The sequence below is a fragment of the Hemiscyllium ocellatum genome, chromosome 33, assembly GCF_020745735.1.
Source record: "Hemiscyllium ocellatum isolate sHemOce1 chromosome 33, sHemOce1.pat.X.cur, whole genome shotgun sequence".
Lineage (NCBI taxonomy): Eukaryota > Metazoa > Chordata > Chondrichthyes > Orectolobiformes > Hemiscylliidae > Hemiscyllium > Hemiscyllium ocellatum.
Window position 1 is genome coordinate 46,938,547 of NC_083433.1, and position 8,946 is coordinate 46,947,492.

Sequence of the window (8,946 nt, forward strand, 5' to 3'; positions counted from 1 at the left end):
CACCCCTCCCTCTCTCGCTCGCCCCCTCCCTCTCTCGCTCGCCCCCTCTGTCTCTTTATAACCCCCTCCCTCTCTCTCTCGCTCCCTCCGACTCTTTATCTACCCCACTCTCGCTAGCCCCCTTCCTCTCTCGCTAACCCAATTCCTCTCTCGCTCGCCCCCTTCCTCTCTCGCTAACCCAATTCCTCTCTCGCTAACCCAATTCCTCTCTCGCTCGCCCCCTTCCTCTCTCGCTCGCCCCCTTCCTCTCTCGCTCACCCCCTTCCTCCATCGCTCGGCCCCCTTCCTCTCTCGCTAAACCAATTCCTCTCTCGCTCGCCCCCCTCCCTCTCTCTCGCTCGCCCCCTCTGTCTTTTTATCATCCACTCCCTCTCTCTCTCGCACCCTCCCTCACTCTCTCAACCCCTCCCTCTCTCTCTCGCCCCCTCCGTCTCTATCTCCCCGTCTCTCTCTCGCCCCCTCCGTCTCTCGCTCGCCCCCTATGTCTCTCGCTCGCCCCCTCTGTCTCTCGCTTGCTCCCTCCATCTCTTTATCACCCCCTCCCTCTCTCTCTCGCCCCCTCCCTCTCTCTTTCACACCCTCCCTCTCTCTCTCGCCCCCACCCTCTCTCGCTCGCCCCCTCTGTCTCTTTATCACCCACTTCCTCTCTCTCGCCCCCTCCATCTATATCTCACACCCTCCCTCTCGCTCTCGCCCCCTCCCTCTCTCGCTCGCCCCCTCTGTCTCTTCATCACCCACTCCCTCTTCTCTCGCCCCCTCCCTCTCTCGCTCGTCCCATCCCTCTCTCGCTCATCCCCTCTCTCTCTCTCGCCCCCTCCATCTCTCTCACCCCCTCTCTCACTCTCGCCCCCTCCCTCTCTCGTTCGCCCACTCTGTCTCTTTATCACCCACTTCCTCTTTCTCTCGCCCCCTCCCTCCCTCTCTCTCACCCCCTTCCAGTCTCGCTCGCCCCCTCCCTCTATCACTCGCCCCCTCCCTCTCACGCTGGCTCCCTCTGTCTCTTTATCACCCCTCCCTCTCTCTCTTGCTCCCACCATCTCTATCTCACCCCCTCCCGCTCTTGCTCGCCCCCTCCCTCTCTCGCTCGCCCCCTCCCTCTCTCGCTCGCCCCGTCCTCTCTCGCTCGCCCCTTCCTCTCTCGCTCGCCTCCTTCCTCTCTCGCTCGCCCCTTCCTCTCTCGCTCGCCACCTCCCTCTCTCGCTAGCTCCTCCCTCTCTCGCTCGCCCCCTCTGCCTCTTTATCACCCCCTCCCTCTCTCTCTCGCCCCCTCCATCTCTCTCATCCCCTCTCTCTCACTCTCGCCCCCTCCCTCTCTCGCTCACCCACTCTGTCTCTTTATCACCCACTCCCTCTTTCTCTCGCCCCCTCTGTCCCTCTCTCTCACCCCCTTCCACTCTCGCTCGCCCCCTCCCTCTCTCGCTCGCCCCCTCCCTCTCTCGCTCGCCCCTCTCTCTCTCGCCCCCCTCCATCTCTCTCACCCCCTCTCTCTCACTCTCGCCCCCTCCCTCTCTCGCTCGCCCACTCTGTCTCTTTACCACCCACTTCCTCTTTCTGTCGCCCCCTCCCTCCCTCTCTCTCACCCCCTTCCAGTCTCGCTCGCTCCCTCCCTCTATCACTCGCCCCCTCCCTCTCACGCTCACTCCCTCTGTCTCTTTATCACCCCTCCCTCTCTCTCTCGCCCCCACCATCTCTATCTCACCCCCTCCCTCTCTCACTCGCCACCTCCCTGTCTCGCTCACCCCCTCTGTCTCTTTATCACCCACTCCCTCTCTCTCTCGCCCCCTCCCGCTCTCTCTCGCCCCCCTCTCTCTCGCACCCTCCATCACTATCTCACCCCCTCCTCCCTCTCTCGATCGCCCCCTTTGTCTCTATATCTCCCCCTCCCTCTCTCTCTCTCGTCCCCCGCCCTATCTCTCTCTCTCACCATCTCCCTCCCTCTGTCTCTCAACACCTCCCTCTCTCTCTCGCCCCCTCCCTCTCTCCCTCCCCTCCCTCTCTCGCTCGCCCCCCTGTCTCTTTATCACCCCCTCCCTCTCTCACTCTCCCCCTCCCTCTCTCTTGCCCCCTCCCCTTCTCTCTCACCCCCTTCCCCTCTCGCTCGCACCCTCTGCTTCTAAATCAACCCCTCCCTCTCTCTCTCGACCCCTCCCACTCTCTCGCCCCCTCCCTCTCTCTCTCGCCCCCCTCCCTCTCTCTCTCTCGCCCCCTCCGTCTCTCTCTCTCGCCCCCTCCCTCTCTCTCTCGCCCCCTCCGTCTCTCTCCCGCCCCCTCCCCCACTCGCTCGCCCCCTCCCTCTCTCGCTCGCCCCCTCCCTCTCTCTCTCACACCCTCCCTCTCGCTCTTGCCCCCTCCCTCTCTCGCTCGCCCCCTCTGTCTCTTTATCACCCACTCCCTCTTCTCTCGTCCCCTCCCTCTCTCGCTCGCCCCTCCCTCTCTCGCTCGCCACCTCCCTCTCTCGCTCGCTCCTCCCTCTCTCGCTCGCCCCCTCTGCCTCTTTATCACCCCCTCCCTCTCTCTCTCGCCCCCTCCATCTCTCTCACCCCCTCTCTCTCACTCTCGCCCCCCTCTCTCGCTCGCCCACTCTGTCTCTTTATCACCCACTCCCTCTTTCTCTCGCCCCCTCCCTCCCTCTCTCTCACCCCCTTCCTCTCTTGCTCGCCTCCTCCCTCTCTCGCTCGCCCCCTCCCTCTCTCGCTCGCCTCTCTCTCTCTCCCGCCCCCTCCATCTCTCTCACCCCTCTCTCTCACTCTCGCCCCCTCCCTCTCTCGCTCGCCCACTCTGTCTCTTTATCACCCACTTCCTCTTTCTCTCGCCCCCTCCCTCCCTCTCTCTCACCCCCTTCCAGTCTCGCTCGCCCCCTACCTCTCTCGCTAAACCCCTTCCAGTCTCGCTCGCCCCCTCCCTTTATCACTCGCCCCCTCCCTCTCACGCTCGCTCCCTCTGTCTCTTTATCACCCCTCCCTCTCTCTCTCGCCCCCACCATCTCTATCTCACCCCTTCTCTCTCACTCGCCACCTCCCTGTCTCAGTCGCCCCCTCTGTCTCTTTATCACCCACTCCCTCTCTCTCTCGCCACTTCGCTCTCTCTCTCGCCCCCTCCCTCTCTCTCTCGCACCCTCCATCTCTATCTCACCCCCTCCTCCCTCTCTCGATCGCCCCCTCTGTCTCTATATCTCCCCCTCCCTCTCTCTCTCGTCCCCCGCCCTATCTCTCTCTCTCACCCTCTCCCTCCCTCTCTCACCGTCTCCCTCCCTCTCTCTCTCGCCCCCTCCCTCACTCCCTTCCCCTCCCTCTCTCGCTCGCCCCCTCTGTCTCTTTATCACCCCCTCCCTCTCTCACTCTCCCCCTCCCTCTCTCTCGCCCCCTCCCCCTCTCTCACCCCCTTCTCCTCTCGCTCGCACCCTCTGCTTCTAAATTACCTCCTCCCTCTCTCTCTCGTCCCCCACACTATCTGGCTCTCTCGACCCCTCCCTCTCTCTCGACCCCTCCCTCTTTCTCTCGACCCCTCCCTCTTTCTCTCACCCCCACCCTCTCTCTCTCTCGCCCCCACCCTCTCTCTCTCGCCCCCTCCCTCTCTCTCTCGCCACCTCCATCTCTCTCTCACGCCCCCTCCCTCTCTCTCTCGCCCCCTCCATCTCTCTCTCGCCCCCTCCGTCTCTCTCTCTCGCACCCTCCCTATCTCGCTCGCCCCCTCCCTCTCTCGCTCGCCCCCTCCCTCTCTCGCTCGCCTCCTCCCTCTCTCTCTCGCCTCCTTCCTCTCTCGCTTGCCCCCTCTGACTCTTTATCACCCCCTCCCTCTCTCTCTCGCCCCCTCCATCTATATCTCGCCCCCTCCCTCTCTCTCTCGCTCCTCCCTCTCTCTCTCGCCCCCTCCCTCTCTCACTCGTCCCCTCCGTCTCTTTATCGCCCCGCCTCGCACGCCCGCTTCCTCTCTCGCTCGCCCGCTTCCTCTCTCGCTCGCCCCCTTCCTCTCTCGCTCGCCCCCGCCCTCTCTCGCCCGCCCCCTCTGTCTCTTTATCACCCCCTCCCTCTCCCTTTCGCCCCCTGCCTCTTTCTCTCGCCCCCTCCCTCTCTCGCTCGCCCCCACTGTATCTTTATCACCCACTCTCTCTCTCGCCCTCTCCCTCCCTCTCTCGGTCGATTCCTCCCTCTCTCGCTCGCCCCCTCCCTCTCTCGCTCGCCCCCTCCCCCTCTCTCTCGTCCATCTCCCTCTCTCTCGCCTCCCTCCCTCTCTCTCTCTCGCCACACTCCCTCCCTCTCTCATCCCCTCCTTCCCTCTCTCTCGCCCCCTCCGTCTCTCTCTCTCTCCCCCTCCGTCTCTCTCTTGCCCAACTCACTCACTCTCTCGTCCCCTCCCTCTCTCTCTCGCACCCCTTCACCTTCTCTCTCTCATCCCATCTACGTCACTCTCTCTCGCCCCTTCCCACTCTCTCTCTCGCCCCTCTCTCTCTCGCCACTCTCACTCTGACGACCCCCCTGTCTCTCTTGTCCCCCTCTCTCTCTCACCCCCCACCCCCCTCGCCCGACCCCTCTCTCTCTCACCCCCCTATCTTTTGCGCCCCCTCCCTCTCTCTCGTGCAACCTTCCCTCCCCCTCTCTCTCACCCCCTCCCCCTCTCTCTCACCCCTCCGTCCCTCTCTCTCGCCCCTCCTTCTCTCTCTCGCCCCCTCTCTCGCCCCCTCCCTGTCTCTCTCTCGCCCCCTCCCTGTCTCTCTCTCGCCCCCTCCCTGTCTCTCTCTCGCCCCCTCCCTGTCTCTCTCTCGCCTCCTCCCTGTCTCTCTCTCGCCTCCTCCCTGTCTCTCTCTCGCCCCCCTCTCTCTCTCGCCCCTTCCCTCTCTCTCTCGCCCACCCCTCCCTCCCTCTCTCAACCCCTCCCTCTCTCTTACCCCTCCTCTCTCTCTCTCTCTCACACTCACACACGCATCTCTCGTTTGTGCCCTTCTTCTGCGCCAGCGCCATTTCTCTCTCTCTCTCTCTCTCTCCTTCTCTCTCTCACTCCCTCTCTCGACACTCTCTCTCTTCCCACCTCTATCTCTCTCTCTTCCCCCCTCTATCACTCTCTCTTCCCTCCTCTATCTCTCTCCAGCAATCCCACTTTCTCTTGCCCTCATCTCCCAACCCCTTTCTCTCACTCGCTCCCTCATTCTCTCTCTGCCCTGTCTTTTTGTCTCTATCTCTCGCCTCCCCTATCTCTCTTGCCCCCTTTCTCTCTCTCTTTCTCTGTCTCTCTCTCTTGCCCCCTCCCTTGCCCCTTTCTCATTCTCACTCTCTCTCGCCCCTCTCTCTCATTATCTCCTCCCGTCTCTCTCTCTCTCTCACCCTGTCTCTCCCTCTCCCTCTTCTCCATCTCCCTCCCTCGGTGTCTCTCTCTTCCCACCTCCCTCTCTTACCCACTGTCTGAATCTCTCTCAATCCTGTCCCTCCCTCCCTCTCTCTCTCTGACATACTCTGTCTCCCTGGTCCTTCCCTCTCCCTCTGACCCAGATACTGGGGGAATTTGGGGGTGAGGCTGCTTGTGGACGGTGGGGGTGAGATGTTGGAGTTGGGGAAAATGGGTAGAGATGGAATTGTGGGAGGGAGACAGTGACGGCACGAGAGAGAGAGGGGTAGAGAGAAGAGTGGAGGCAGGTGGAGAAACCGGGGTTGGGGTGTGTGTGTGAGGGAGAGGGTTGTGAAAGAGAGTGTGTGCTGAGAGAGAGAGAGAGAGAGAGAAAGAGTAGGGGAGAGGTAATGGGGAGGCCAGGCTCAGTGGAGGGGGCGGAGTTAACCCCAGCTCCTGAGCCCAGGGCGCGGTGCTCTCCCCTTCCCTGAGGACCAGGACTTGGGCTGAGTCTGTCTCTCTCCAGCTCAGCTTCTCCAACACAAAGACACACAACAACATCGGTCACTCTGCTGCTCGGCATGCTTTAATCCACATTTTTATTGGTAACAAATGGAAGTGATGGATACAGTCAGTGGGATGGTGCCTTTTCTCACTGGCCCCTGAGTTGTGAGAAACATTGAAATGTTTCCCTGTAAACCCCCCTGTGGGATAAGGAGGGACAAACCAGCGCTCCCCTCAGTCTGTTACCATAGCGACAGGCTGCTCCATCGCTGAAACACTGAACTGAAATGAGAAAATCCCGGATGGTGTGATTAATGAGGGAATTTGATGGATGGATGGATTTGGGTGAAGGGATATTTCAGCACATTCTTCAGCTGCTGCCTGAACTTAGTCTGGGTGACGGCATAAATCGCGGTGTTTGTGCAGCAACTGAGGAGCTGCAGCATGAAGCCCAATTCCTGCACAAACCAATCGAGATACAGAGGGGATAACATTATATCAGTTATCCGGTACCATATAGAATACAGCATTAACGTTGACCATAACAGGATGAAATTGGCCGAGATCACAAACAGTAAAATGATGGATTTTTTTCGGTTTCTCATTTCTGTGTCAGACTGAGCGTCCCCATTGGTGTGAGCGCGGAGTCTCCTGCGGGCTCTGCTGGTCACTAAAATGTGTCTGACGGTGAGAACATTGAGCAGCAGAATCAGGAGAAATGGGACACACGGGGTAAGAATGTGGTGGAGGAGTTCGATGGTGGCCCAGACACTGGAGAATTGAACAGCGTCTATTACATCACAAAACCAGGGGAGGTTCACCAGCCGATACCGAGCCGTGAACATAAAAATACCAGGAAATGTTCTTTAAACAGCTCAGCACAGTCACTGCTCCCAGAACCACAGCCGCCGTTTTCTCACTGCAATATTTACTTTTCAGCTTCTGGCAACAAATGGCCACAAACCGATCAAAGGTGAAAGTGACGGTGAACCAGACAGAGCAGTCAGTGGCTGCATAAAGCAGGACGGCGTGGATATTACACACGGGGACGGAGTACAGGAAATAAAACTGTTCCTCATAAACAATGGGAATGTGTCTCAGGATCAGGTCGATGATAATGACCAGGAGATCCGCCGCTGCCATGGCCCCCAGGTAACGTCTGACACATGGAGACAATCCACAATCTTTATAAAGCAGGACGTAGATGGTCACTACGTTAACTGTGAGGAAGGAAAACAAACCCATTATCCATCAGCCTGGAGGCAAAGGGACCCGTTTGATCGGGGACCCAGTGAGATTTTCAAATGTGTCCCTGTATTCAGGGATTTATTAAAATAATTGGAGCTGGAATAACAAATGGGAAGGTCGGAATTACTGACAAAAATGTGACATAAACCACGAGAAACCCTCCCTCCCCAAACACACAGAGACACATCCATAAGGACAGACAGTTTCTAGAACATTCCCACACACTCGATCACTCGAGAGCAGACACAGGTCACTCCTTCCCAGTTCCTAATACGGAGGGTGGAAACGTTGCTGTCCTGAAGGATTCTCTCCCAGTTTCCTGAAGACAAACGGAGTTTGGGAATTCCTGTATTTTGGTCTAAATTGTGGTCGATCCTGTGTCGTGAAGAAATGTAAACACAGGGAAAATGTATTCACCCCTTTAACTGCCTGAGGGGCCTTCGGAACAGTGTCTCCTTCTCCCTGGAACGGGATCTCTTCCCTCGGGATCTTATCGTTTGTTCAATTCACTGACGTCCGGCCGTTCACAAACAAACAACGTCAGGGACAGAACGTTCCGGGGAATGTCAGTTATAGAATGTTAGGGACAGAACTTTCCGGGGAGCTCCCTCGCCGTCCATCACCTTTCCCCCCATCCACCCCACCACCATGATGTACTGTGCACAGGCTACATACCTGTCCAGTACCGGGAGCTGTGCAGACCACAGCAGGGCAGTAATGTGTGAACCTGCACAAATATCCATCCAGCGTGGGGAGCTGCACTGACCACATCATTGCATTATCTATAAACCTCAACCAGACAGTCTGACCAGCACAGAGACCTGTGCAGTGATCACCCGTGAATTCATCTGGAACCAGGAGCAGTTACCCTCCCAGCATGTAGGACGGTGTACCCCACCCCAGTGCATTGATCTGTAACCCAGGAGCAGTTACCCTCCCAGCATGTAGGACGGTGTACCCCACCCCAGTGCATTGATCTGTAACCCAGGAGCAGTTACCCTCCCAGCATGTAGGACTGTGTACCCCACCCCAGTACATTGCTCAGTAACACTGTGTTAGATCACTGCCCAGTGTGGGGAAACTTGCAGCCCATGCTGGAGGTGACAGGACGTACAGTTCCCACTCATTTACAGCTCCATATCTCCATTGTACCATGACAAGGGGTTGCTGTGGGTGTGAACATCACTGCCAGAGAGGGATATCAGTTTAAATATCACCACATGGGAGGGGTTTTGGGGGTATAGACAGAGAGGGGGAGACCGAGAGACAGTGTCATGGAAGGATGTGTTCCCAGCTTTCAGAATGCTGAAATGTAGAAACTCGATAGCATCCTGTAACATGAGCCAGTCTTCCCAGGAAAGATGGGAAAAAGGGAAATTGGTGTGAGGTGAAATGGTGGAGAGTTTTGGATGAACATTTGTTCTACAGCTTTGTAAATGGGAGTAGTTACAACAGAATCTCTGACTCACTGGGCTGATTCTAACAATTATTTGCCTCAGTGCCATTTTCATTGAGTGTGACAGAGATTATCTGTACGAGGCCAAGTTAGATTCCTGGTGCTATCTTATCAAACACAACTCATTGACTACCTCCACACCCCACCCCATGGTGTCCCTCTCATTCAGTACCAGCCCGATTCTCCCACCCGTCATGGCTGAAGGGACTCACAGTCACCCGGGTGCCCCTGGATATTCCATGACCCCTGGCACTGGTGCCATCTTTGAAAGGCCAATGGGCACACGGTTGAGCTTTCTCAGCTTGGAGCTGCCCTGTACAGTTTACCCTGAGCATGGCAGATAAGGGGCAATTACACCACGGTTTGTCGACAGGGACACGGAGCTCCTGGTGGATGGGCTAGTACAGAGGGGGACCATT